This window comes from Silurus meridionalis, chromosome 15 (assembly GCF_014805685.1).
Source record: "Silurus meridionalis isolate SWU-2019-XX chromosome 15, ASM1480568v1, whole genome shotgun sequence".
Taxonomy (NCBI): Eukaryota; Metazoa; Chordata; class Actinopteri; order Siluriformes; family Siluridae; genus Silurus; species Silurus meridionalis.
This window is the reverse complement of record NC_060898.1, coordinates 18,608,664-18,624,533: the sequence shown is the minus strand read 5'-3', so window position 1 is coordinate 18,624,533 and position 15,870 is coordinate 18,608,664. Positions and strand designations below refer to the sequence as shown.

At 40.7% G+C, this 15,870-nt stretch overlaps 1 protein-coding gene across 8 annotated transcripts in view; it reads right to left on the bottom strand.

The window, feature by feature from the left end:
• nrxn2a (neurexin 2a) overlaps positions 1 to 15,870 on the bottom strand; it is a 399,544-nt gene that overhangs the window by 269,578 nt on the left and 114,096 nt on the right. The window lies entirely within an intron of this gene.

The window sequence follows — 15,870 nt, the reverse complement described above, 5'->3', positions numbered from 1 at the left end:
TTCATCTATCTCTTTGTTTGCTTGTTTGTAGCAGTATTAAATTAAATGCTAAATTGTTTTTGTTTTTTTAAATACTGAATTTCATCCCATCATTTTATTTAATTCAACTAAATGATTCACTGCAAAAAACCCTGCTTTTTTTTTCTTCTGTCGAATATTATTAGAGAAATGGAAAGCTCATCTGGCAAATGTTTCAGCACATTAAGCTCTTCAGTGATGCACAGGAGTTTGGAGTAAGCGAGGCCAATTACAGGAAGTCCCATTATATAAAGAAGACTCGATTGTGTGCCGAAGCTCAGAATGAGGGAAAAGAGGGAAAAGGATATTGAATTGTAAAACTCCATCTGATAAAATTGCGGCTGTGAACATCTCTATCTTTTTCCCCCTTTTTAAAGCCATTTCTGCTTTTTCCTCTTTCCTTTTTTTAAATAAAGCAAAATCCAGTTTATTTTTAGGTATTTGTTATATAAAGGTCAATCTTTATTTTTATTTTTTTTACTAATACTGACTTTAAGTCAAAAAAGCTAAACAATATATGACGTGTTTCTTTACACATCACAGTGTGTATGGGATCTTTCCTTCTGTATTTTTAGTGTTTTTTTCTGTTTATTATATTTTTTTAATTACTTATTGTTATATTGCATATAGTACTTCTGCATTACTATGCAATGTGTGTGTGTGTGTGTGTGTGTGTGTGTGTGTGTGTGCGTGCAAAACAAAAGATATTTATATTAAAAAGGAACTCGCTGCTCAAAGGTGTTTGTAAAGATGTTTTTTAATCCCACTCCTACTAACTTCAGGAGGAATCCCTTCTATAGCTCTTTTTGCTGTCTTCTGAAACTAAATTAAATGAAAATAAAACAAGTTCATTTGTTCATGACCAGGGGCCCATTGTTCATATCTGAGACTACAATCCGAGATCAAATAACACATCCAAGACCATCTGATCAAGAAAATTGAGTTCTAGATAGATAGGTTCTTCAAACACATGTGTGGATATGATTGCCAGTGTTGGGCAGTTGAAGTTCAAGGGCTCTGCTCAAGGGCCCACAGTGGCCCGTTCTTGTTAAATCTGAGTAAAAAAAACGTAGTGAATAAATGTGTGTTGCGTTAAAGTTTTTAATTTCGCCTATTTTATATTTATTTATTTATTTATTTATTTATATTTTTAATAAGAATGTTCAAACAAATGTGCGTTGCGTTTATCGCACGTTAATAAAAATTTTCCATTCCCCGCGGGAACAAGCCACTGCGTTAACAATGCTTGTTGGACGTTGTCCACACTCTGAATCAGAGTGTAATCAGTCTAATGGAAAGTGCGGCTTCACCGGCGGGGTGACGTCACGACCAGGAAGCTATAAAATCACATGAAGTAAAACCAGTGCTAGCTTCTGAAAAGGAGAAGGAAGCACTGCAAGGATGCCAGCAGTGTGGCTGGGAGATGCAGCATCTTGTTCCGTCAGGAAACCATGCTTACCTTCATAAACTGAGAACGTTCCCTTTCAGGAACTCGAGCTGCGTCAACAATGCTTTGAAAACGAGAATGCACGTCAGACTGACCAATCCCTGCCTAGTGTGGATGGGCATAGCTAGTGGCACCAAGGTCATGGCTATAAATATAAGAAAGGTCAGTGGGGTGGACCAGCCTGCAGCGTTACACACATCCTAGAGCGAAACTCCAGAGTACAAAGCCTTAGAGGCTGCCACACTCCGGGTAGAGTGAGCTCTGACCCTGAAAAGAATGGGAAGACCGGAGGATGAGATAGCATTCACAATCCACCTGATGAGGGATTGCTTGTTTGCAGGTTGACCCTTCCTCGAAGAGCCATAGCAGACGTAGCAGCTTTCTCCACAGTTTCATTCTGTGGACTTATCTATCCAGTGCTCATAAACCCTAAGGGTTCGAAGGAGCCATCTCTTTGGAGAACCGTTCTTGAAGGGATTCCAGCACTGGACCGTTCCAGTTAACTGGATTTAAGTGATGCCGCAAATCACGGCCTGCCCGGCCACCATGGGGCCACCAGAGAGAGACAGACTCTGTCCTAGCAAACTCTCTCCAGAACTCAAGAAAGCAGCGCAACAAGGGGAAAGGCATACAGGCACAGCCTCAGCCACACCTGTACCATAGCATCCAGCCCGAGAGGGGCTAGGGGTGTGAGGGAGAACCAGAGGGAACAGTGTGACATTACTCAAGTTGCGAACAGGTCCACTTGTGCTCTGTAAAATCTCTCCAAGATTAGCTCCCCACATCCAGGTGGAGTCGCTATTAAGTGTATATTAAGTATATTAAGTGGCCTGGGATATACACTGTTCTCAAAGAGAACAGCTTCTGTTGGGCCCACAAAAGGATCTGATGCGCCAGCTTTTACAGGAGGAGAGATCGCAGTCCCCACTGGTATAGGAAACTATCGCAGTGTTGTCTGTATGGACCAGCACATGGTGGCCTTATAGGTTTGGAAGGATATGCTCCAGAGCGCAAAGCACGGCCAGCATCTCTAAGCAATTAATATGCCACATCTGATGGGGCCTTTCCAAGAGACCTTGGGCAGAGCAGCCATTTATGATAGCTCCCCCACTCTGTGATGGGTGCATCTGTCACAAGCACTACGTGACGACCAGGAACTCAAAGCACAGGGCCTTGAGACAGGAACTCGGGGAGTCTTTCCGCGTGACTTTGATCATACGGATTGGGTCTCCCCTTCGAGAAAACTCTCGGGTCCTGAGCCACCACTGGAAAGGTCTCATATGCAGAAGGCCAAGTGTAACCACATTTAACACTGTTGCCATCAGACCCAGCAGTAAGACCACAGTAAGTGACTGGCCTTCTTTCCTTGTGGCCCGAAAGGATAGATTCAACCTGCACAGGGCACAACTGTGCCCGCATAAGGGCCGAAACCCATACTTCGCCTAAATAGGTGGTTCTCTGTGACGGAGAAAGCACACTCTTTTTGGTGTTCAGCCTTAAACCCAGCTCCTTCATGTAAGCGAAAACGACATCTTGATGCCAGAAAACCAAGTGCTTCGATCGAGCCAATATCAACCAATCGTCGATATAAATCAGTATGCGGACACCCCGGAGCCTCATTAAGACCAGTGCCACATCCACACACTTTGTGAAGGTGCGGGGCGAGAGGGCAAGGCCAAACAGAAGAACCCGGTATTGGTAAGCTTCAGCGGTTCAGCTGATGCAGATCCAATATAGAATGCAACCTCCTGTCCTTTTTTGAGAACTATGAGGACCATGTTAATGGCCTCCTTCCTCAATAGAGAATTTACTTCTTGTCCCAAGACCAGAGCCTGCTCTGGCCCCACCAGAGTGGGGCACACCCCACTAAACTGGGGCGGTTGAGACCAGAACTGAATCATATAGCCTCTGTCTGCAGTGCGCAGAACCCACCAAGACACGTCTGGCAGAACCTCCCAGGCTGCTAGATAGTCTCTTAAGAGACATCACTCCCTCGAGACTGACCTCTGGTGTGCCTAGAGCCAGAGCTATGCCCTGGTGCAGCTCTAAGGGCCTCTTAAGAGCCAGCAAACCTTTTAAGTCTGCAACAGTACTGGAGAGATTCGCTGGAGCTGGCCATTCCCTGAAACAATGAATGTGGCAGGGTTAACAGACCAACTCCCTGAGGTCGATGAGGTGGAACTGGCACCATACACAGCGCCTCTTCCCGGCGGGAGCCCCAGATAGTCCTATATCAGGACTTTTTGTGCCACACAGCGTTGAACAGAATCCCTAGTATGTGGAGTGCAAGTAGCAATGCTTTGCTTCTGCACGTCTTGACGACTAGAGGAGCTGAGTTGGGGTTGGGATTTCGGGTTGGGGGTGCTGCCGACTGCTTCTTGGCCTGTTGAAACCTATTAATGACCACTTCAACAGCATCGTCAAATAGGCCAGTCGGCACCAGAGGGGTGTCCAACAGCACTGCAGCTTGACCTGTTGAGGCATAAGCCTTGCTCACCAGTGCGTAGGTATATATATATATATATATATATATATATATATATATATATATATATATATATATATATATATATATACGCACTGCATATATAGCATATATAGCATATATACTTTTTGACTGAAGAGGTGGGCCGAATAAGGCTCCCATGTAATAAAACGGGCAAGAAGGAACGCACAGACAAAACGAGTGCTTCATCTTTCTTGTTGCTTTTTTTCTTGTTGTTTTTTAGGACACACACAGAGCACTTCCTGAACAAACAGAAGCTAGCGCCATGTGAATTTATAGCATGACACCATGCTTTCCATTGGACTGATTATACAAGTGATTCAGAGCGTGGACAACAAGGAAGCGTTTCCGAAAGCATTGTTGAAGCACTTCGAGTTCCTGTAGGGGAACCTCTGTACTGGGTGAGCTTTCAGAGCCACAGGTTGTAGATGAGTATTTATTCGCTCTCAGCTAGTTTGGTGTCAGATCATCAGCAGAGGCCAGCTCAAAAAAAAAAAAGTTTTTTTATGTGATCATTACTTGAGTATCCTAAACAGGTTTAATCTGCAATTAGTTTTTTTTTTTCAACGAGAAAAATAGGGACTGCGGCGGTGCGTCCAAAATTCGCTGATTTTCTTAACTGTTTGTTCAGTTACGTTTTATGACCCCCGCGAGATCCGGGGAACCACTATATTAGCATTTAGACTGAGTGTAGAGTATAGAAAGTACAACTTTTTTTATATGTACCTACTCCCCCCACCTTTTTGAAAATTACCAAAAGTATTCAGACAGGCTGTTCTATGGCCATGTATGTTGAGCCTTCATTGTTATTTTACTTACAATTAACTCCATATAAAATGCAAAGAGCTGTCACTGCCAGTAAAGCAAGCCATCATTGGACAGAAAAATGTCATCAGAACTATTTAGTTAATTAAAAAAAGAAAAATGCAACAGAGAGCTTAAGAACACAGAAAGACCTGTTGGACCACAGAAAAAAAATGTGATGGATGTCCTGGTAAAGAAAATCACCTTCACAACAACAATTGCGAGATCAACAACAACCCCAGGCAGGAGGCATATCTGTGTCAAAGTTAACAATGAAGAGAAGATTTTACTAGAGTAAATACAGATCTAAGAGCTACACTAGTGGTAAGATTTAGAAGCAGATAGATTATGCTTTAAAACCCATACATTCAGAGACATAATCCTACGGATAGTTAGGAAAAAGATCAACCTGTAGCAGCAAGAGAAATTCTGCAGTGTATAGTCTGCATTACACGCCCAGATTCAGTCTATTGTGCTTCACAGTTCAGAAGGACGATGACCTGAAGCACACTTCGAGCACAAACCAAGACAATTTAAAGGCAAAGAAGTGAAATGTTCCACTGTAGTCAAGTCAATAACTTGACCTGAATCCAATTGAGCATGTCGTTCACTTGCTTAAGGCAAAGCTGAAGGCGAAACGCCCCAAGAGCAAGCAGGGACTAAACACAGCTGCAGTAAATGCCTGGCAGAACATCACCAAGGAAGAAACTCATTTCCACCCTAATGATGGCTTGCTTCACTGCTAGTGACAGCTCTTTAGACATCATTTAGAGAGTTAAGAGGAACATATTCCGAATGCAAATGCCCCGACTGAAATGAATTCTAGATCTTTTATCTTCTTAATTGCACATACATTTCAAATTGTCAGTTGTCCAATTTTCGCAATGTGAAAACTTTTCCCGGCTCTTACGCATATAAACAGTCCAAACAAAGCATTTGCTTTGATTATGTAAGCAGGTATTAGACCTAAATATAGAGGTAGACTAAGAAAAAAAAAGAAAACTAGGTATGAGCAGTATACATCACTGGAGCTCATGAGAGACATCAGGACTTAAAAGAATCCTTGTTTAAACCTCAGGACTGGCTGCTGAGCTGTGAACTGTAACTGTGTTTGTAATAGGGGTGTACATATGACTGGTCTGTTGGTTTGGCGTTTTCCTTTGGGCAAGCACTTAACTCCAAGTGCTTTAGCTGGACCTGCTTTACTGCTAATGGTCATGGTACTTTGAGAGAGCACCGGATTCTCCTTTCACTAAGACGCATAACTGGATTGCTTACTTGCAAGCTATAGAAGCCTGCTATATGTGTCTTATTGTTCCTCTAACCCGTCTTATCAACACCAGCAGCTGCTCTCTCTTAGCACTGCGAACTATGAGCAAGCTGGGAGGTTGCGGTTTTAATTAGATCTCACGATAATGATCAGTTGGTTGACCCACATTAGCATACAGTTAACCACAGTGAAAAAAACAACAACAACAAAAAAACAGTTTCAGGACATTACTATTGTCTAGTGTTATTTGTGCAGAAAAGAATGTACCAAACCTCAATTACCGGTCGTATACAGCCTACAAATTACATTTACAGCTTCACTGCATTTATACGCCGTTATTGACAAAATTGGAAACTGAAACCGAGAATGTGCAGCGTGTCATATTATATAACTCCAGACTCAGTAGCATTAGTAAACATATTTGGTTCAGCCTTTGTTTGTTTGTTTGTTTAAGCTGCTAAGTTATACTGGACTGATTCTAAACTCTCTGAGAGGGATTAGATCATGATGGGTGACCTGTGGCTCTGAAAGTGCTCTTTCATACAGCACTGGTCATGTCAGATTTCACTTTGCCACATTGCATGGAATGTATTTCACCCTGTTTAGTTCTAATAGACAAAAAAAAAAAAGAATTGCTAAAGGAATTTCCGCAGGAGCAGGCAGAAAGCTCAGAGAGGTCTCGCACATACAGTTTATATATATATATATATATATATATATATATATATATATATATATATATATGCTACATGCCAAGGCATATTTAAGGGTCTATGAACCCAAAAAGAACCAAAACCAAATATATTTTATTCTGATTTAAACATATAGAATTTTGAATTTACTTTAACCAGTCTGAAATACACCATTGGGCCAAAATATATGAACACCTGACCATCACACCTATACTTGAAGAGCCTTTACTTGTCACATATACGTTACAGCACAGTGATATCGCATACCCCAGAAAATTTTAGGAAGCTGGCTTTAGAGATGATACAGAGCCCCAGAGCATGTAGGGGTTAAGGGCCTTGCTCAAGGGCCCAATAGTGGCAACTGAGCAATACCAGGGCACTAACCACCAACCTTACGATCAGCAACTTAGAGCCTTGATTACTGAGCTACCCCTCCCTTATACTACACGCAAAGACATGTGGACACCTACTAATTCTGGATGTTTCCGCTACACCTTTGCTCATACCTGAATAAACTCAGGCACATGGCCATGCAGTCTAAATAGACAAACATTATCAATAGCATAGGTCTTACTGACAAGCTCAGTGACTTTAAATGAGGCACTGTCAAAAGATGCCATCTTTGCCACTAGTCAGTTACCACAAGTTATATTTCTGTTCTGCTTGATCTTCCCTAGTCAACTGTAAGTGCTATTATTTTATATGGAAGTGCCTAGAAGCAACAGCAGCTTAGCCATGAAGCAGCAGACCAAGCAAAGCTCACAGAGCGAGGCTGCCGAGTGCTGAAGCGCATAATGCGTAAATATCATCTGTTGCATTACGCACTGCAGAGTTCCAAACTGCTGCTGGAAGCGACATCAGAACAGGAACTGTGTGTTGGAAGCTTCAGAAAAAGAGTTTCCATGGCGGAGCTGCAGCACACAAACCTGAGATCACTAAGCGTATTGCCAGGCGTTGGCTGGATTGATGTAAAGCTCTGCCATTGGACTTTGAAGCAGTGAAAACATTTTCTGGTTTGTTGAATCAGGCTTTACTATTTGGCAGACAGATAAATTTGGGAAGAATGCTAGCAAGCAAAAGGCACAGAGCCAACAGTACGTTTAGGTAGAGGAGGAATAATGGACTAGGAATGTTTTTTAGAGATTGGTCCCCTTAGTTCCAGTGAAGGGTAATGCTGTAGCATACAAATATATTCCTGGACAAACATATTCTTCTAGTCTATCAGTTTCTAGAAAGCCATTTTAAGTTCCGGCATGACTGTGCCCCTAAGAGCATAGAATAGTCCATTAAAGATGCGGTTCGACTTCAATGGCCTGCACCTCAGCCTTGACCTCAATCAAACGGAACACCTTTCGGATAAATTATATTGTTGATAGCGAGCCAGATTTTCTTGTCAAACATCAATTCACACAAATTCTCTTTTGAATGAATGGGCACAAATTTCCACACTCCTTCAAGAAGGAAAAACCTTTCAAGAAAAGTGGAAGCTCTGATAGTCTCCATGTTACCTCCCATCGATTTAAAATGAGAATCATACAGGTGTGATCTTCCGGTGTCCACATACTTTTGGAAATACACGGTATATTAAACCCAGATCCATCCGTCAAATTGACAGATAATAAAACGTTATTCATCACTCGAAAGAACAAATTTTCATCGCTCCAAAGTCCAGTGGCAGCTCTTTGCACCCCTTCAGGTGTACACTTCAGATTGCCCATCGTGATCTTAGACTTGTATAAAGCAGCTTGGCCATGAAAACCAATTTCATGAAGCTCTTCATGCATAGCACTTGTTCTAATGTTGCTTTTAGCGGCAGTTTAGAAACTGTAGTAGGCAATACATAGGTGATAAGAGATTTTTAGACGCTGTCCGCTTCAGCACTGCGAGTTTGCGAGGCCTATTGCTTCGTAGCTGAGCTGCTGTTGCTTCTAGACACTTCAGTGATAGCACATTCAGTTAATCAGAGCAGATTCACAAACTGGAATCTTATGACAGTGCCACATTTAAAAAAACTGAGCACTTTAATAAGACCCATACTACAGCCTGTGTTTGTCTATATCGACTGCATGGCTATGCACTTGATTTTATGCACATGTCTGAATTACGTACAGCTAAAAACTTAACTTAAAAACAGCTTAAAAACTTAATAGAACTTATTTGTCCGGGTGTCCACATAATTTCTTTTATTGAAAAATACATGTAGCCTGTTTTTTTCTATTTTTTCCATTTTGTCGACAGCTTACCTAGACTATGCAAATGCTACTCCCACACATGCTAATATAAAGCAAATATGCTGATTGGAAAAGAAATAAAATACGATTTGTTAGCAGGGTTTTTTTAAGCATCCAGCATCAACAATGTGTTCACGAGTTCAGATTGGACTAGCTAGCTATCTATTCCATTCACTAGAGATGGCACTAATCCACTACATAGGACTGGGTATATTCTTGTGGCAGAATGTATAGATCGGTGATCATTTGTTCATTTTGTTATGTTGCAGCCTGGTATAACGTTCAAATTAATTATTTTTTTTTTATTATTCTACACTCAGTACCCCATAATTACAAAGTAAAAAAAAACAAAATTCTATAAATGTCTCTACATTTTTTTAAATGGAAAAACTAAAATATCACATACATAAGTATTTTGAATCTTTACTCTGTACTGAGTTTAAGCACCTTTGGCAGCAATCAAACTATTACGTCTTTTTTGGGAATGATGCAACAAGCCTTGCACATCTGGACTGGGGGATTTCCTGCAATTCCTCATGGCAAATCCTCTCAAGCTGAATCAGGTTAGATGGCGAGTGTCTGTGGACAGCCACTTTCCTTTCTCCAGAGATATTCCATAGGGTTCAAGTCAGGGCTCAGGCTGGGCCACTCTAGGACATTCACAGTTGTCCCTAAGCCACTCCTGTGTGGTTTTGTCTGTGTACTTAGGGCCGTTATCATGTACAAAGGTAAATCTTCAGGCCAGACTGAAGTCCTGAGAGCTGTAGAGCAGGTTTTTATTGAGGATATCTCTTTGCTTCATTCAGTTTTCCCTTAACCCTGACCAGCTGCGAAGTCCCTGCTGCAGAAAAACACCCCAACAGCATGATGCTGCTACCTTTGTGCCTCACTTTTAGGATGGTTTTGGGCAGGTAATGAGTGGTGCCTTATTTCCTCCAGACAAAACTTTAGAATTAAGGCCAAATTGTTCAATCTTGGTTTCATCAGACAAGAGAATCGTGTACCACACAGTGTTCTTCAGGTGCCTGTTGGAAAACTTCCAATGGGCTTTCATTGGTGTTGTACTGAGGAGAGGCTTCCGAAAGACCCTCTGCCATAAATCCCAGATCAGTAAAAAGCTGCAGCAATGGTTGTCCTTCTGGAACTTTGTCCCATCTCCACACATGATTTCCAGTGCTCAGTCATAGTGACTATTGGGTTTTTGGTCACCTCTCTTACTATGGCCCTTCTTCACGATTTCTCAGTTTGGCCACCTGCAACCAGCTTTTGGAAGAGTTCTGGTTGTTGCAAAGGGTCTAAGAACTTATGTACATGTGATAATTACATTTTTTTATTTAAAAAACAAAACAAATTACAGACATTTCTAGAATTCTGCCATTATGGGGTACTGAGTGTAGTGTACTTTCTGAATGCACTATAGATATGTATATCTCCATCTACATATGCTTAACCTGAGTTGGAGTGGAAGATCTTTAGTGGACTGCTATAGAGCTCTGACCTTAACAATAATGAACACCTTTTAGATGAATTGGAACACCAACTGCACGCCTGGTCTCGTCACGTTACAACAGTAACAGACTTTACTAACACCCATGTGGTTGTAAAAGCACAAATCTCCAATGGCCTCCACAAGCACACTCCAAAATCTAGTGGAACATCTTTCCAGAAAAGTCGAGGTTGTTATAAGAGCAAATGAGGACTAAATGTTGAATTGGACATTCAAAAAGCACATCCCAATCTTATTAGGTGTCCACAAACATTTGCCCCTAAAGTGAAAAAGTGTATTGTATTGTATTATATTATATTATATTATATTATATTATATTATATTATATTATATTATATTATATTATATTATATTATATTATATTATATTATATTTTATTATATGTGAACATCTTGATTTGAAGTGATTTTGAACAATTACATTTCCAACTCTCAGAAATTTTAATACAAACAGATCTTTGAAAGCTATATCCTCACAGCTACAAGCTGGGAAATTCCAATTTTCTCCCTTTACCTTCTCACCCTGAAGCTGCTGAAATGTTCTGGCACATTCCAGCTTACTTTTAAACCTGTCTACATGTGACCCTTGAACTCGTAAGTGTCCACATTTTCAGAGGAAATGTGAGACAGCGAGTGAGCCGTGCTACACAGCACGGTTAATATTAAGAGACAGATGGGAAGATGGTGGGACTGTAGCTCTCCTAGTGCCTACGACAACATGAAGATGACGATTATCTTCCGTTAATCTGAATGCATCTGTGGCATCGTTTAGAACATTTCACACCTCCTAACCTCCTTTTTTATTTTCACTGATGAGGGGAATTTAGGGCCAAAGAAGATGGAGTGCTCCTCTCATCAGACACATCTCATTCGTTTCATTTGTGTGTGTGTAGCATGTGTGCAGATGTGTCATTTGATTATTTTTTAGATGTCTGGCTTCACTGTAAACATTTGTGTCGGGGGTTAGGAACCGAGTGGGGACTGTGGATCCCTGCGATGGGATGTGCGAGACCTGGGTTCACGCAGTAATTGCAATGCCATGTTGCCATGGTAAGTGAAAAAAAAAAAAGGCACAGGCAGCCATGACAATAGCAACCGAGCTTCTGATATCAGAAAGTGCTTTCAAATAAAATAGTGCTATATTAGATATTAAAAAGAAAATGTTTATATGAGTGCTTGGGGAAATATTTATATGAAAGTGCAGCATTTTTCTCTTTCTTTCTTTCTTCCTCTCTCTCGCGTTCTGTATTTAATTTTTTAATATGTTCCTCATTTAGATTTCGCCTGAATACATAAATGAATGTAAATGCTATTGAGGAAAACTGACTGACATTAATACGATCGATGTAAATAAAATGGGTTTGGCATCGCAGCTCGCTACAGGCCTCGGACAGATGAGCGATTTGTAGAATTACTGACAATTAGCTGTTACAGGCGGATGACTTAAAGCGGTTTGCTTTACATTTCTGTGTAGGCTGGCTAAATTCATCCCATCTGCCAGGCAACAATAATCCCAGTATATTTGGCTGCACATTACTAAACAGAACATGTGTTTTGCTAATCGCATTTGATCAGCAAAGCAAAGGACAAATCCACAGAACAGGGTCACCGTACTGACCGTACTAAAAATGCTTCTATTTGGGATTATTTTATTTATTAAAAAAATCAACTTGAGCAAAAACTGGAATCTGAGAAATATTTACATGAATTTCAGAATTTGATGGTATTTGACTTGTTTACTAGGCAGGAATTAGATTCAAAGAAAATATAAATAGATATATAGACAGATAATAATATATAATTATCTGGTAAGATTGCATATTCAGGAAACCCTTTTTGCTTTCTTTGTTTTATATTTATCAAAATGGCAAATAATTCTGGGTATTTCCAGGTCTGTGTTTCTAAAACCAAAAAGTCTTGACGATTGTCTTGGGTATATGTGTTTCAGGTAAACACAAATCCATAACATATTGTTCTGGGCTGAATGTAAATAGTTCTGTTTTTGATGACAGCTACGGTATGACAGATGTTTTCGTATTTGGAATACATATAAATAGTAGTTTCCCTCACTCCTTTCTCACCCACAGATATGTGTGGTGCTTTAGGAAAAATATGTCTAAAACCGTCTATTATTTTCTTACAGCACTTGAGGGTGCATTTGGACATACTGTATGTGAGGAGGCCTGGGAAAACTCACCCCTGATGTTTTTATAAAGATATTTTACCACCATGTCCAAACATATTTGATTAAAACATCACCAAAATCTTTATTTTTTGTTTATATGCATATACACACTACACATACTCTATATATTATATAGACAAAAGTATTATGACATCTTGACTTTTTCAGATTAGAAGGCATTATTTTCTATATAAAATCAAGAGAGACTACAACTGTAAGATGGTAGTAAAAGGCAGGCTCATTTAAGCTCATTTAAATGTATTAAGGCAAAGTGGAAAACTGTTATGCAGCGAAAAAAAAAAAAGATATATATTTCTTTGTGGAAACTATGGATACCATGTCCTAAGGACTAAAGAGGAGAGAGACTATCTGTCTTTTTACTTACTGCTTATTTTATAAAGCTACATCTCTGATGGTGTGGGAGTGCATTAGTGCATGTAGAATGGGCAGCTTGCAAATTTGGAAAGGCTCCATCAATGCGAAATGGTATATGCAGCTTTTATTCCATGGCAAAAACGACATTTTTAGGGAAGGCTTTGCATATTTGAGACAGACAACGCTAACTGTATACTGCATCTACTGTATTACAATATCATGATTTTGTAGTAGAAGAGTCAAGGTCCTGAATTGGAGTGCCTGCAGTCTAGATCTTTTTTAGATCTCATTTGGAAACATTTGGCGTATCATGAAACGATAAACACAACAAAGGACACCCAGAACTGTTGAGCAGCTAGAATCCTGTATCAGACATATATGGCACAAAATTCCTATCCCAAAACCTCAGCAGCTGGTCTCCTCAGTTCCCAGATGTATAAGGACAGAAGACGTGATGCTACACAGAAGTAAACATAGCCCTGGCCCAACTTTTTTGAGACATGTTGCAACTATCAAATTCTAAATGACCTTTTTCATCAGTTGAGATTTGTGCTCATTCAACCACATGAGTATTAGTAATTTCAGGTACTGATGTAGGTGATGTTAGGAGGCCTGGGGTGCAGTCATTGTTCCAATTCATCCCAGTGGTGTACAAATGGTGAAAGTCAGAGCTCTAAAGCAGGTAACTTAAAATTCACTTCAACTCCAACCCATGTTAACCATATTTTTGTGGAGCATTGTCAACAGGTTTTGGTATTGTAGTTCAAGTGAAGGGAAAGTTTAATGTTTGTGGTAGCAGTTTTTGGGAAAACCCACATACAGTACAGTTTGTCTGGAAAAATAAGGTGTCCCAATATATTTGTCCATATAGTGTATTTCAGTTCAGGGATGTCTGTATTTCCACTATTTTGTACACAACTTTAAACATTTAACCATATAAAGTTTTTTTTTCCAGGGCCCCACACATATTTCCAGACTTACTGAGCAACCTGCAAATCTTAGCAATACAGCAATGCACAGAAAGAACACCGGCTTCCCTTTTTTTTATATTTAAGACAAAGAAATCTTGCAGTGGAAAAAAATTAAAGGAAAAAGCCAGTGTTTCTCTCATAGACTGATCAATCTAGCGGCTTTTGATCTGGCAGCTCAGTCAGGGAGCAGGTTGAGAAAAATGAGCCGGTCCCTTCAGCAGGCTAAAGTGGTTCTAGCCTGTATTACATTTTGCTTTTTCCCCCTTTGTCTTCTGCAACGTCACTTGTCTTCTGCAAGACCAACACTGTGTTTTCTGCTCAAAAGCCCAGCAGCACAGCTACCATGGTGGGAAGTTTCTCATGCACTCGGTTTTGATTTTTTTTTTTTTTTTGGGTTGACATTTGAAAAAAAGCAGTTCATACTTTGTGTTTTTTGACCTTTAATTGTATAATGTCAGTTCGTTCCTGGGTCCATGCTGGTCAGCAATTAAGAGCACTTAATTATGAGGAATCGGAATTATCAACAATTTTATTGAACAGTATCTTGTTTCTTCATCTTTTTTTTTCAATGTATACTGCCACTTGCTTTACTTGAGAATTGATGCTGTAATTTGGATAACAGTTGATTACAGAGCTCTGAGTGCTGCCATTTTTAGTAGGTTGATATACAAAGTAGAAACTCTTGAGATTTGCTCTGTTCTAGGGTAATAGTAACATTTCAGCAAGTTAAATGCTAAGTGCATTTTCTCTAGATTTGTTGTTTTTGATAGCCCCTTAGTGTCTTTATTTCAAAAAAGCGATTTTCCTTCACTCGATACAGCTACATTAAGCTAAAATGGCAACTAATTAATGATCAACATGGTTCCCTTTCAGGAACTCGAGCTGCGTCAGAACTCTTTGGGAATGCGACTGCATTGTCCATGCTCTGAATAATGAGTCTAATCAGTCAAAATTTAAGGCAGGCTGTCACCGGCGGGGTGTCACGACCAGGAAGTATAAAACGCACATGGAGAGAAGCCGGCTTTAGCTTCTGTTTGTTCATGAAGTGGTCTGTATAAATTTAATGTTTTTGTCTGTGTGTCAGTCTGTTAAAAAAAAAAAAACCAAGCACATGTTTCATTTGTGTGGCTTGTTTGGGAGCGTATCCTCAATTTTATTGACAATTGGTTAATCCGGCATCACAATGTCATTCTTGCTCACATGAAGGAGCTGGGGTTTCGGCTGAATGCCGGGAAGAGTGTGCTTTCTGGATCACAGAGAACCACCTATCTCGGTGTCATATGGGATCAGGAACGTCAGAGAATGGCAGTCACTCACTGTCAGGCAGTTCCAAAGACTGCTTGGGTTCATGGTAGCATCGTCCAATGTCATTCCACTTGGCCTCCTGTACATGAGACTGGATACCATGGCACAACCGTGGCTGAGGCTGCACCTTTACGCCTTCCCCCCTGTTGCGCTGCTTAAGAGAGTTCTGGAGAGAATTCGCTGGGATGGAGTCCGTCTCCTCCTGGTAGCCCTGCGGTGGCTGGGACGTCCGTGGTTCACAGACCTGGTGGGCCTCCTCAAACAGCCTCCAATTGTCTCTCAATCAAGGGGCGCAATAGTTCACCCCCGCCCTGAGCTGTGGAAGCTGTGGCCCTTGAAGGGGCACAACTTCGAGGTTCTGGTCTCTTCACCGAGGCCATTCTCCAATCCAGAGCTCACTCCATGAGGAGGTTGTATGCCACAAGATAGGCGCCTGTTCACTGCGTGGTGCTCCCGGCACCAGTTTGGACCCAGTCCACTGCCCAGTTGGTTCAGTGCTGGAGTTTCTGCAAGACCAGTTCGCAAAAGGGATTGCTCCATCCACCATTAAAGTCTATGCA